Source organism: Mus musculus, chromosome 6 (assembly GCF_000001635.26).
Source record: "Mus musculus strain C57BL/6J chromosome 6, GRCm38.p6 C57BL/6J".
Classification (NCBI taxonomy): domain Eukaryota; kingdom Metazoa; phylum Chordata; class Mammalia; order Rodentia; family Muridae; genus Mus; species Mus musculus.
The window spans coordinates 43,378,764-43,392,810 of record NC_000072.6 but is presented as its reverse complement, the minus strand read 5'-3'; the positions used below and the strand labels follow the sequence as shown (position 1 = coordinate 43,392,810).

At 38.8% G+C, this 14,047-nt stretch overlaps 1 protein-coding gene and 1 long non-coding RNA gene across 6 annotated transcripts in view; one reads left to right on the top strand and one right to left on the bottom strand.

Annotated features, from left to right (window-relative positions):
• Tpk1 (thiamine pyrophosphokinase) overlaps window positions 1–14,047 on the top strand; it is a 328,217-nt gene that overhangs the window by 274,982 nt on the left and 39,188 nt on the right. The window lies entirely within an intron of this gene.
• Window positions 280–12,445, bottom strand: Gm35113. 2 transcript variants are annotated; one of them, XR_377582.3, is made up of 4 exons: window positions 10,224–12,445; window positions 9,816–9,965; window positions 9,129–9,195; window positions 280–674 (listed from the first exon to the last, which is right to left on the bottom strand). It is a non-coding gene; the product is annotated as a predicted gene, 35113 (long non-coding RNA). The 2 variants fall into 2 exon arrangements; XR_869015.2 differs by lacking the exon at window positions 9,816–9,965.

Sequence of the window (14,047 nt, the reverse complement as noted above, 5' to 3'; positions counted from 1 at the left end):
TACAACACCCTAGCATGGAGGACAGGAAGTGAGCATAAAACAAATTCCCACTGCTGGCCCACTGGCTGAAAAGCTATTCATAGTTAATGACTCCCAGAACAAAGAGAGTTAGATTTCTTTAAGAGTATGGTCCCTTGTAGCTCTAACATGTTTCAGTAGATGACCACACAGCTAGGGCACACAGGCAGCACTAATGGGCCCAATGGGTTAAAATAAAATATGAGTACTGTCTGAATTAGGCTTTCTGTTGCTGTGATAAAAAACAACCACGACTAAAAAGCAAGTTGGGAAGGAAAGGGTTTATTTGACTCACACTTCCACATTGCAGCCTATTATTGAAGAGAATCAAGACAGGGACTCAAACAAGACCAGCAGCTTGAGAGAGGAGCTGATGCAGAGACGATGGATGGGTGATGCCTACTGTCTTGCTCCTGATGGCTTGCTCAGCCCACTTTCTTATAGAACTCAAGGCCACCAGCCCAGGCATGAAACCACCCACTATGGGCTGAGCCTTCTTCCATCAATCACTAATTGAAAAGACGCCTTACATATTTGCCCACAAGCCAGTCTTATGAAGGCATTTTCTTAACTGAGGTTTCCTCCTCTTAGATGATTGTCGCTTGTGTCCAGTTGACATAAAATTATCCAGCACAAGGACACCAAATTGAGTGGATCTGGAAAGACATGTGGGGAGGAGGATAAATACAATGTATGAAATACAAAAATAATAAAATATAAAAATATACAGAACAATCAATGTCATTTCTAAATATGAAAAGAACCAGATGTAGAATCTATGAAGAAAGGAAAGCAACAAACAAGTAAAAAACATAGCTGGGGAGATATACCTAGAGTAGCCATGCTAACAGCTTTGCATAGGGATTCAGTTTCTGTTATTAGCAAGCAAGAAAGGGAGAGCCAGAGGAGATGAGAGGAGGGAAGGGAGAATGGAAGGAAAGGAAGGGAGAAAGAGAGAATATCCATTAAACTACAGTTCTGGGAATTAGAAGCTCAATGAATTTCTGCCTTTGATGGTTTGAAGAAGCCTGCACATGATGACCCAGACAACCCCATTACTGTAGAATATTTTGCTCTCTTTTCCCACAGTATATGTGATGTGACGAAGACAGAACATGCATTGTTCATTTAAATGAAACATGAGCAGGGCAGCCATGTGTATTAGATAATGCTAGAGTATCATAATCACCCTGATGTGTCTGTGTTAAACTGATTTTGAACTGTTAGTTGGTGGTAGTTTCTGCAGGCTGTGATTAGATAAATGGATGCAAATGGTAATTGTAACTGATGAATGATTGATGATGGCTTTCAGTGCTTCACTCTGCACCCTTGGAAACAGCCTGGGGCCAGCCAGAAATGGAACTGCTAAGACATGAATTAGGATCAGATAAAAAGTGGGGTGCCTACTAAGTTTCTTGAGTGGGTGGGGCTGTACGCACAGACAACTCTGGCCTCTTTCCTCAGTTGGTTGGGGGTTTTGTTGGTTGGTTTGGTTTGGTTTTTGGTTTTGTTTTTTGTTTGTTTGGGTTTTTTTCCCTTTCACTTTCTAGGTCAGACAATTGGTAATTATAGCTTAAAACAGGGCTGGAGAGATGGCTCAGCTGGTTAGAGCACCGATTGCTCTTCCAAGGTCCTGAGTTCAAATCTCAGAAACCTCAGGGTGCCTCACAACCATCAATAATGAAATCTGACACCCTCTTCTGGGGTATCTAAAGACAGCTACAGTGTATTTACATATAATAATAAATCTTTGGGCTGGAGTGGGGCCGAAGCAAGCAGAAGTCCTGAGTTCAATTCCCAGCAAGCACATGACTTCTCACAACCATCTACAGTGTACTCATATGCATAAAATAAATAAATAAATATGAAAAAAAAAAGATTTAAAACAACCAAATAAACACACAACAAAAACTAGAAGAATTCTGTAGCATGGTTTTTAAGTCTCAAACCAGGGACAAGTGGCTGAGATGTCTATTAACATATCAATATAAACTCTGGCCACCAGCATCTCTCAGTTCCCTATCTGTTACAGGCTCCTTCTAGCTGGCATATTCAGCCCCCTACCCTAAACTTCTCTAGCCCAGAGACTGGGCTGGGCTTGCACCTACCCCAGCTGTTCTTACTCCCCCTATATAGCAGAACCATTTTGACTGTACCAGTCCTTTTTGGCCTTTTGGGCTTCTTGCCCTCTTGGCTGCTGCTCCTGATTCTCCTCTCTGCCTCTTCCCTCTCTCCTTCCTGTCTGCACATGACCTGCCTGCACCGTGTGCTGGCAAGGTCAAGTCTGGACTCGTCCAGGCATCTCTGCCTCTTAGGCTCTCAAGTGTCTATAATAAACCCTCTCCATCCTTTAGAAGTAGTCATGCCCTCCTTTTTATTTTCCTTCTTTTCATTCAATGGTAAATTAAAGAAGCTTGACAATAGTACTTCAGGACTGGTAACTGCTGTCTCAAGAAATCGGATCTCTAAGGGAAGGCCACCAAGTGGTATATAAGGAGCCTTGCCTTTGGGCGAAGACTCATATTTTAAAACTATAGTAGTATATATTTCCTATAAAGGTTGTAGCTGATGCACTGGACTGTCCAATGCACTGCAATTGATTTGGTTTCTAGGTGTCTCATAAAGTTATACGTGTATACATGAGGATTTGGGCACCATGTTCCTTGGTTCTGTAAACTGACTATTTGATGTTCTGATTAAAATACATAAATAACAGGGCTGGAGAGATTGCTCAGTAGTAAGAACGATTACTGTACACAGAGGACCTGAATTTGTTTCCCACCCCCACGGGGCAGCTCACAGCCAATGGTGGCTCGAGTTGCAAGTGATCCACTGCCACCTTCTGACCTTTTCAGATACTTCATATACATGGTATGTAGAAATACATACAGGAAAACCACTCATCCACATAAAATATTTTTATATTTAAGAACAGAAACAATGTATGTGTTAGAGTTGGAAACAAACTGAAGCATAAAAAGGAAATTTCCTTAAGCTTCTGACATGCCGGTGGTGTGACAGAAGTTTCATGGCCATTACCTAACACTGCCATTTCCTCTTGCATCCAAAGTGCATAATACTATCTGTGAGGACCACCTCATTCCCACTGTTTCTGCTTTGCAGGTCACCTGAGAGGATCAGAATGAAATATGATGTTGAACTCAGAGTGTTAAAAAACTGACTTGTATGTGCCGTGGCTGTCCTAGTGCTTAGGAGCGTGGGAAGAGGCAGTGAGACAAAGCAGATGTGGGCCTGGAGTGAGGGCTTCCAATATAGTAACCCCTCCTTCTGTGGTTACATTTTGTGACCTGATTCACCGGTGTGAGACTCTCCGACACCGTGGTCTTCTTTGTTCCATAAAGAGTCTGGTGGTATCCAAATAAAGCACCCAAATAGACAAAAAACAAAACAAAACAAAACCACCCACAAATAACTTAACCACAAACAATTAGAACGGAAGCAATAATATAAAGTACGGAAATATAAAATTAAATAAAAGATAACATATTCATAGTACTTTTATTATGTGTGTGGCCAGCATTGCACATAGTCAAAGATCAAATGGCAAAAATGTAGAGATGAATAAGGTACTATTTACAAAAGTTTTGTTATATTTGTATTGGTTGTAAGACAGCAATTTAAAAATATTTAGTGTTATAGAATAAATCCAAGTATTCCTTAATAGGTAAGTAGTGATTGCATGCCCAAAAAGATTGTGGGAAAAGACAGTATCAGCAGGACAAAACACCCACCCTTCCTGTCTCCTGAACTCTGCAGGATGTTTTTCTACATTTGATTTTATTGTATTCCTGAAACGGTTGGATCTGAGTCTAATGTTTCTACCATAAGCTACATGCTAGAGATCAGTATCATGGCTTTATTGTGAATTCCTTTTATTTTCATCATTTTTTTATTCTTTGACCATTTCATACATTTGTACAATGAGCTTTGCTGGGTTTTCCCCTTCCACCAGCTTCCCTTACTCCATCACAGTGTTCTGTGTAGGAGCCACAGGTCAATGACAATCTTCAAATGTCTAGCTAAGAGCTAGGCAAGGTACTCTAAACAAGACTGGACAGTCCACATATATGTAGTTTGCTGCTTTTCTTTTTAGAATACTACAGTTGTATGGAATTCAACTCTAGATTAGGGACTTCAACAAGCCACATAATAAATAGTTTCACTGAACTTACACTGAACTAAAACTCTTGATTTCCAGTGAAATATTATATGTACAGTATCTTTATAACTATGAAATGTTATTGATCTTTTGAATTCAATCAGGGTCCTTATTTCATTTCATCCTGATCAAGCATCCCAGCCTGAGAGAAAATTGTAAAGGTTTTTTTTTTTTTTTTAATTAGCTTTTGATTTTGGGGGGTGTTTTTGGTTGTTGTTGCTGCTGCTGCTAGTGTTTGTGTGTGTGTGTGTGCATGCATTAACATGCAGGTATGTTTGTGATAGCTAGTACATGATCACTAGAGAAAATTTGAGACAGCAAGAAAAAATGAGGGAGGGCTGGAGAGATGGCTCAGCAATTAAGAGCACTAACTGCTCTTCCAGAGGTCCTGAGTTCAATTCCCAGCAACCACATGGTGGCTCACAACCACCTGTAATGGGATCTGGTGCCCTCTTTGGTGTGTCTGAAAACAGCTACAGTGTACTCATATAAATAAAATAAATCTTTAAAAAAAGAAAAGAAAAGAAAAAATGAGGGAAATTCTGTGGTCAGAAATACAATATAATGTCATTGTTGTGCAATTTTTATGTTATTTCCTCTCATACTTCCAATGTGCATACCAATGTTGTGTACACACTAGCATACTATCTTTGGACTTAAGACAGATATAACCATATGCTGGTAGACGGTGTTCATGAAGATGTGTGGTCCTTGAGTAATATTCATTGGAGTATGAGCTCACATGTTTGTTTCTCTTGGACAGTGATATGCTTTTGGTGTAACCAACACATACATGCATAGTGTTTGATCTCTGAATGTGACTTTCTTTTAAAAATATATGCTCAGAAGAAAAACTACTGAGCCAAAGATAATGAATTCTGCAGATGTGATTTTCACCATTTAATTAGAAAATCAGAACAGAGACAAAAAGACAATGGATAGGCAATATCCTGGCCCCTAGGCTCCTGTAACACTCTTTAAGTCTCTTTTCATTACACATATAATTACTTCCTCAAAGATGCCTTCCCTGGGAGCATATCCACCAGAATTCATTCCACTGGAAGCAGGCCCAGAAGAGCAGTAGCTCAGATGCAGGGCTGGTTTCTTTCACAGAGGAATGTGCACTGGACTCAGCCAATGGGTGAGTTGAGTCTAGAAGACTGACTCCTCCCCCACTGTTGCTCCTCAGTTCCTAAGTGGCCTCTGCTCAGGGGCGCCAGCTGGAAGTGCTTCCCTTCAGTATCCCTGGACTTGATAGGCACCCTTATCAGCTGTGTCTAAAGGAATCCCCCAGAAGGCACTAGCAATTCATACACACATATCTTTATCTAGAGCTTTCTTTCATAGATGTGCCTCCCTGAAAAAAAAAAAAAGTAATTTTCCTACTGGTCACATCTTTCATTGTTTTCCTTGGGCCATTTATGTCCAAATCTACCCTTTAAATTCATAGTTTTTCAAACAAAGGATAAGATGAAATTGATCCATTCGAAACAACAGACCTAATGAACCAAGTGGGCACTTTAAATCAACCATTCATTACTTAGAGACGTGACTCTTTGTCTGAAGCCAGTTTGGGCATTCTAAATAGCTTCGTGCCCCTCTCTTATCATTTGAATATGAAGAGAAGGCAATAGTTACGAATCTCTTCTTCCTTGAATCAAGATGCCAGTTTGTCAGAATGCAAGAGTTATAAAGCAGACAGAACTGGTCATCAGTGTCCACATATGTATCCAGGTCCTTGGGTACTTGGGCTCTGAACCTGTGTGTGGCAAGGTTGATTTCATCCTGGGAAGATGAATAAAGATTCCGAGGCTACACTGCTTCACTCCTTCTCAGCTGTCCACTCACCTGCACAGAGCCCTTGCCTCTGCCCCATCCTGCTCAGCTCCTTTAAGAAATTTATTTGAAAGTTTTCCCAGTAAAATTGACACCCTAATCAGGGTCCAGAAATAAAGAGCAATTCTGTATTCTCCTCTGCTTGGCGTTGATAAAGACATTTAAAAGGAGAGTAAGGAAATTGTGGACTTCTCTGTTTTCTGTTTTACTCGGCTGCTACCAATGATTTTTCTGTTTCTCACACTGTTAGGGTTTTGTTTCTAGCTTTGTTTTGTCGTATTATTGTAGTTACTTAGTACAGAATTATATATCACTTCACCTAGAACTTCAGAAAACAACGACACTAGTTTGATCTCTTTTCAACAAATTAGCATATCATCTTGAGAACTGTTAATGATGATCATCACTAAACAAAGTCCCATGACCTTTCAGAGTTCACTCTCCACACAAAGAGATGAGGGATCGAGCCTGTACCCTAGGTTGTTCCTCATTCATTCATTCATTCATTCATTTTTTTCTACTGGACTGTCTCAAATCCACGAACTGCCCAATAATGAGACAGTTAGTATTTTTTATGATGCCTAGGCCTTACAGCTTAAGCTTGTTTCCAACTAGCTTGTTGACTTAAATTAACCCATTTATTCTAGCTTTTCTTCTGCCACACGGCTTGTTACCTCCCCTCTACGGGGAGGTCTCCCAGTATGGACACCTGTTTCTTCCTCCAAGTCTGGCTGATAAGTCTCCTGTATTTTCCAGAGTTTCTTTCTCTGCCGTTTTGTCCCACCTATCCTCTCTTGCTTTGCTATAGGCCATTCAGCACTTTATTGATCAAATCAGAACATGATCGAGATGTTTACAGAACACCAAGAGAGATGATACTTCATAAAATTAAGAATACCAAGGGTCCTGGACTCAGCTTTCACAGTACCGAAACCAGCATTTGAATAATACAGTCAACCATTACATAAGGCACAAGAGATTATCCCAACTATTTACCCCCTCTCCCTTTTCTCTTCCAAATACATTTGCACTGCTGTCTCCTGTAGTGCTGTGATTTTTACCCGTTGTTGACTGCTTAGTCCTCTGGAATCCTAAATCGTAGTATATCACTTCATGAAATGGCTTCTAAGTACACCTGCCTTGAAACTATGTAGCTCTTTTCTACTTTAGTACTTTTAAACAACCTACTTGCATTTACTTGTCATGGCACATTCAGAATACTTAATAAAAAACTCCTGTTCACTGTGGGCAGAAAGATATCAACAGACACCAGTTGTTAAAATAAAACCTATATAGGCAAACATGCCCTAGGAATAAAGGTATAGTGACTTTAGCCTTGTTAATTGAAAGATGCTTTAATGGCCTTGTTCATTGAAATATGACTGTCAACACAATCACAGCCTCACAAGGCTTTGGAAAGGAAGATAGTAAGAACTGAAGATGAAAGATGAAGGAGTTGAAAATCTAACACTGGATGCAGTTCTATTTTGGGCTCCTGCATTGTCTGTGTTCATTTGAATGTTAAACTTCTTTGAATTATTCCTTTATTGCTGTTTGCAGGCATCACATTGATCTAAGAAAAGCAAATGGGGCAGTTAAAATCCCATTCCAAATTGGAACAACCTCTGGATTGATTGGTGGTAATGGCTGAAGAGGAAGGGACAGTGTTCATTTCTTATTGACCAGAAATGTGTTTATCCAATTAGTCTGTGCCATGTCCAGAAACAACAGGTGCACATTGCTGAGGGATGCAGCAACTGAGGTTTTGTGCTTCTTTGGAGCCAGGAAGACTCCTGCCCCAGACTTATGACCACTGACATCTGACTGATTCGTCAGTGCTAGCTACTACGAGATGTTAACTCATCTTGACATTTCCACTCAAGTCAGGAAGCCAGTCCGTATGCACAGCTCTGGGAATTAAAAGGGATTAGGAAACTAATAAATATAGGACTATTTAGGAGGTTTCAGTCTAGATTGTGATCAACGTATTTTGTGTGTAAAAGAGTGTATTGTATATTTTCAAACAAAAAATAACTGAAACAACTATATGTATAAAACAAAACTAACTTTAAAATACATGTTTGGATAAAAACATCTCTGTAAAGTCCACATGAGATCTGCTAAAAGAGAAGTGATACTGGAAGGCTCCATAATAGAAACACGTGAATAAAACTGCTTGTTGTGATCTTCAGCATGTAGTGCTTGGTTCATAAGAAACTTTATCCAGGAAACGAGGGATTTATGCTAAATAGGGTTGTAGTTGTGTAAGTGGGTGTTTACATTGAGAGACAGTTGCTAGAGAGTGTGGTTCACCCACATTGAGCTGTGCTTCATTCCCGCCTGACCCCTGAGAGAGGGGGAGGGAGAGGGGGAGGGAGAGAGAGGGAGGGAGAGAGGGAGGGGGAGGGGGGAGAGGGGGAGAGAAGGAGGGAGAAGAAGAGAGGGGGAAAGGGAGAGAGGGGGAGGGGGGAGAGGGGGAAAGAGGGAGAGAGAGGGAGAGCAGGCTCCTGTGTTCGTGGACTTGTGTTGTTATGAACACAAATACAGATATGTGTCTGTATGTGTGGAGGTCAAATGTCAGCTGTAGGTTTCTTTAGAAGTCGTTCGCCTTGTTTTTGAGACAGGGTCTCTCATTTTGGCCTAAAACTCACCTACTCAGCTAGGCCAGCTAACTCTTTCTGTCTTTTCTTCCCCAACCCCTGGTTACAGAATACTTGGGCAACTGGGGCTGGCTTTTTATGTGAATGCTTGAACTTAAACTCATATCATAAGTCTTGCATATTGGACACTGTACCAATTGAGCAATCTTCCCAGTGCATTTCTGAATAAAAATTTAACTCAAGAAAATAAATACAGAGTATGACAGTAAACATAGACTCTCAACTAAATAAAGATACAAAGAGAATTACAAAATTACAGACTCACAAATCAATTAAAAAAGAACTAGCTACTTTTAAAAAGAAGAAGAAATTATCAATATGTTGATTGTAAACTTAAACAGAAGAACACAGAAAATAGGGAGTTCCCATATACCACCACATCAGCTGTCAGGGTCTTCATTAGAGTTCTACATCTGTAACAGCTCCTTACTTACCCACTACAGCTTACTTTAGGAGTCACTCTGCTTTGCATTATACATTCTATGGGGAAAAAATCTGCACCTAGGAAAAGAGAGAAATCAGCAGTCTGGGCAACAGGAAGTAGAAAAGAGGAAATCAAAGAAAACAGAATTAGACATTTTAATTTTTTTATGTGTGCATGATTTTTTTTATTTTTTGAACATTATATTTTAATAAACAGTGGGGATATAGGGAAGTCTCCCTAATTCTAGATTTTATTGTTTGGTTCCCAGTTGTGGCTCCTTATTTCTTTTTTTCTTTTTTTAAAGATTTTTTAATTAGATATTTTCTTTATTTATATTTCAAATGTTATCTTTTTTCCTAGTTTACCCTCTGAAAATCTCCTACTCCCATTCCTGGTTGTGGCAGTCCCCTATACTGGGGCATAGAGCCTTCACAGGACCAAGGGCCTCTCCTCCCACTGATGACCTGACTAGGCTATCCTCTGCTACATATATAGCTAGAGTCACAAGTTCCACCATGTGTTTTCTTTAATTGGTGGTATAGTTCCAAGGAGCTCTGGGGGGACGGGGGTACTGGAAGGCAAACAGCATAGTCCTCTTAGAGGTTAGTGAATGGCAATAGTAATTTTCAGTTGTCTGACTAGCTTTGAAGATACAAGCACTTCAACAGGAATGTCTCACCATAGAGTAGAAACTTACCTGAAAGTTTGACTCAGTCACTTGCTAACAGACTCAGGAAAGAAGTGTTAAAAAAAACACTCTCCAGCTACATCCTCTTAAAAGGTCACATCACCACATCGAAGAAAAATGCCTCTCAGTGATATGTTTTTAAAAATTTGAAAAATGGACCTAAAATTCAGATATAAAAATATATTGTTGTGGCTGAATATACAAAAAAATTAATTATATGCACGAAAAATGAGTATAGGAAAATATATTTAATTTAAGTACAAAGATTATGGGTGGTTTTTCTTATTTTCCATCTGACTAAAATTGTATTTGTATGATAATAAAATATAGAAAATATTTGTCTTTGTTACTCTTCTGTTGCTGTGGAGTGACCAAGACAAGGTATAAAAGAAAGCATTTAACTAGAAGTTCACTTACTGTTTCAGGTGCTGATCCACGACCATCATGGCAGGAAGCGAGGTGGCAGGCAGGCAGGCATGGATGTTCAAAGCTTGCATTCTGACTCACAAGTTCAGGCAGAAAGTATGCCTGGTATGAGCTTTCTTGACCTCAAAGCCCACACCCTTCCAGTAGGCCACACCTCCTATACTGTCCCAAAATAGCTCCGCCAACTAAGGACCAAGCATTCAAATTATGAGCCTATGGTGCCTTCTCATTCAAACCATCAAAATAATTTCCTGCATAGGAGCCAAATTTTCAACAGCTCTAAAGTCTTGTTTCTTTTAAATGAAGGGGGCCTGTAATGGATGATTGGTAAAGAACTAATCCCTCCAATTGCTACCAACTGCAAAATGTCAGATATCTTGGAGACATGTTTTTTTCATTGCCATCTAAAGTGGGCTGTTCTTTGGTGGAATGTACACTCTGTGGTAAGCTTCCCAGGAAGACTACCCATTGAGAAACCTGACATTCAAACTGAGTTTACATGTTCTGTAGGACATTTACTAGTAAATTAACAAAATCAACTGGGAGATTAGAGGTCCCAAGCAAGTCTCTTGAATTCATTTAAATAGATCAAACCGAAAGCAATCTGGGTAGTAAATTACAGACATGGATGCTGGAGTGACCCTGACCTTGGATGTTAAAGAGAAATAGCTTGGTATGGTTGGCACTCTGTAACAGAGAGAAAGCAAGCAAACTTTTTCCCACATACTGACTCTGTGCCTTTGCATAAATAGAACTATTTGTTTTGAAAGAGCCAAACAAATTACCATTTTAAGATGCCTTAGAAATCTGTTGAGGTTGGCAGTGGTACCATTTATCAAGCAACATCATGAAAATTTCTCATTTGCTTCCTATACTGTGTTTGTGTAAACTAGTGTTATCTGTTTTACGATACAAAGGGAGAAATGTTGCTCCAGGTTTTGGTTATATTTCATGTGTCATTCTAACCGAGTTTTGGTAATGCTTGGAGGATTTTGAAAAGAATCCTTCCAGAATGTTTTTGCACATCATTAAAACATGTTTATCATGTCAAGAAAATAAATGAATTGATGAGTGTTTATATGAAATAAGACCTTTTCTCAACATATAGACTAATATTTAAAATAATGTATTCAAGTAAAAGTATAGGAACTGTATCTCTTGTGTCATTGTAGTTCCTTCTTAGAAGGAATAGTAGCTGTCGGAGGTAAATAACTCTGCTTTAATTCACATCAGTAAGTACTTCAGAGTTGCTATGTCAGAAGGAAATTCTATAAATTGTTGCCTAAAGAAGCATCTATACTATTCTATTACTTTCTAACTACCCTTAAATAAAATAAAGAAACTAAAATAGAAAAACGTTGAAATCTCATTACAGTCAAACTTTTATGGATAACTGTTCCTAAAATTACAGTATTTACCTCTTTAAAATATTTTCTGTCTTTTTGTATTTCTCTATATGTGTATTTTTAGCCAAAAAGTGACAGTAATGAATGTTCTTCCACAGTTACTTTTTCTACTTAAAAATATTTTCCTGTATCATTACAAATATTACCTATATGTACAACTCTAACTGATTTACTGTGCACAAAGAATTGGATTATGGAGAGCTATTTTAACTAGTTCCATACAGTGTGCTGATAATATGCACAGTTTTATAATTTTGAATTAAATTTTTAGACTCCTAGAAAGTTTTGGTGTGGCATTTGTCATTCATAAATGTTGTTCTAGTTCCTATTCCCCCTCCCTTCCATCTTCCTCCAGTTAATTTCTCCTGCATTTACACACATTATTTCCATTACCCTCTCTTATTCCCACTTCATCTCCTTTATTACTCTTCCTCTCAAAGTTCCCATTTAACTTTCATATGTACTTTCATGTAGGTGCAAATATTGGGGGGGGGGGCATTGTGTGTAGAAAGAAAGAGAAGATGAAGTGGAGAAGAAGGAATAGAGCGAGACCACATAAGACAGAACACTTAATCTCTGTATTTCTGAATCATCTACCTTAGTAGATATCAGGATTTCATCTTTATAGCTGAATAAGATCCCATTGCATTATGTACCACATTTTATTTTCTTTTTTCATTCATTTCTTAGCTGATGGTTTGGCTAGTGAAGATTGGGGGAAAGAGGAATATCAATATCAGTATACTATAAAAAAAAAAAAACCCACAAAAACAAAACACCTCGAACACATTTTCAGATTTGAAGGCTTCTCCAACACTAAAGAACATTATAAATATCTTTATCATATTGATATTTTTATATATTACATAGTTTTATCTGCCTCTTACATTTAATAGATTGTAGTTGATTGTTACAGGTTACATACTTGCCACCTGTATGTCTTGTCTAGGAAAGCCCTAACCAAACCAGTAGTTCTTCTCCAGGGCATTTTTCCATGGGACCTCTTCCAAAGTCTTGGGATATCGTTGGATGTCATTCTATATCTGTCTGGCACGTGCCAGTAGAAGAACAGCTACTATTTCCACACAGGATTCTCAGTTACAGTGATAAAACTGTGTAATTGGAAAACTCAGTCATTCTCCTGTTGAAAAGCATGGTCCAAATGTTTTACCCAGTTTTTATTGAATCGTGTGCTTTCTTATTAATGAGTTCTACTTTCTATATTCTGCATCTAGGCCCTTCTTAGAAAAAAGGATTCCTTACACTTCCCAGTCTGTGACTCTTTTCATGTGCTTAATTTTTTTTCTTTTAAGGAGCAAACTTGGTGTTGTCCTATTTCATTTTCTTTGTCTGATTTAGGAATGTTTATCTAACCCAAGACGTCTTTTATTTTCTTACGTTCCTGACGTTTCACAGGTTTTACTACTAAACTTAAGTCGATGGTATATTTCTATTTGGACTGTATGAATAATGCATTCAAAGGTTGAAATGTGTAATTTTTTCATCTGACTAACCAATGTATTTTTAACAGCCTCAGTTGAAATCAGTCATCCACTTATGTCTGTGTCTGTTTCTGAATTTCCTACTTTGATTCACTGTTCTCAATGCCTATCTCTACCTGTACTACGTGTCTGAGGTACAATAGCTTTGTAAGCTGTGAGGTCGGATAATACAAACCCAGTGATCTAACAATATTGAACCCTGACGATTCTTTTCCTTCTCTTGAGAGAGTTTTTAATTATACCATTTTTACCTTTTGGTTCCTGCATATCTGTCAAATGTATGCCTACCTTATTTTTTTGCTGTTGTTTGTTGCTTGCTTGCTTGCTTGCTTGCTTGCTTGCTTGCTTGCTTGCTTGCTTGCTCACCTAAGCACTCTAGCTCTGACTGAACTACATCTGAGAACTTTGGACGGGAAGGTGTTGGTTTGGCTTGGTTTGGTTTCGTTTGCTTTCGTTGTGCATGTAGTTTCTCAAGACGTGATTTCTCTGTGTAGCTGAGAAATTCTCTTGGCTGTCCTGGAACTTGCTTTGTAAACCAGGATGTTCTTGAACTTAGAGATCTGCCTGCCTTTGCCTTGCAAGTACTAGGATTAAAGATGTGTGCCACAACTACCTGGCTCATGTTGTGTTGTCCACACAGAATCTCACTATGTATCCTAGAATGACCTTAAATTTTGCATGGAAAATCTCAACATTCATAATGCCTTGTCTCCTCCTCCTGGGTGCTGAGATTACAGGCATGGAGCCAGCACCAGGCCTGCCTCATAGTTCTTAATGTTATCTCAAATAGATTTCTCCGATTCTGATGTCAATACTAGATTAGCACAGATAATATATAACTGGGGAGTGTTTTCTGCCTTTCTGCTGTTTGTTGAATGTGGAAAAATTAATAAGTGGAGCCATTATG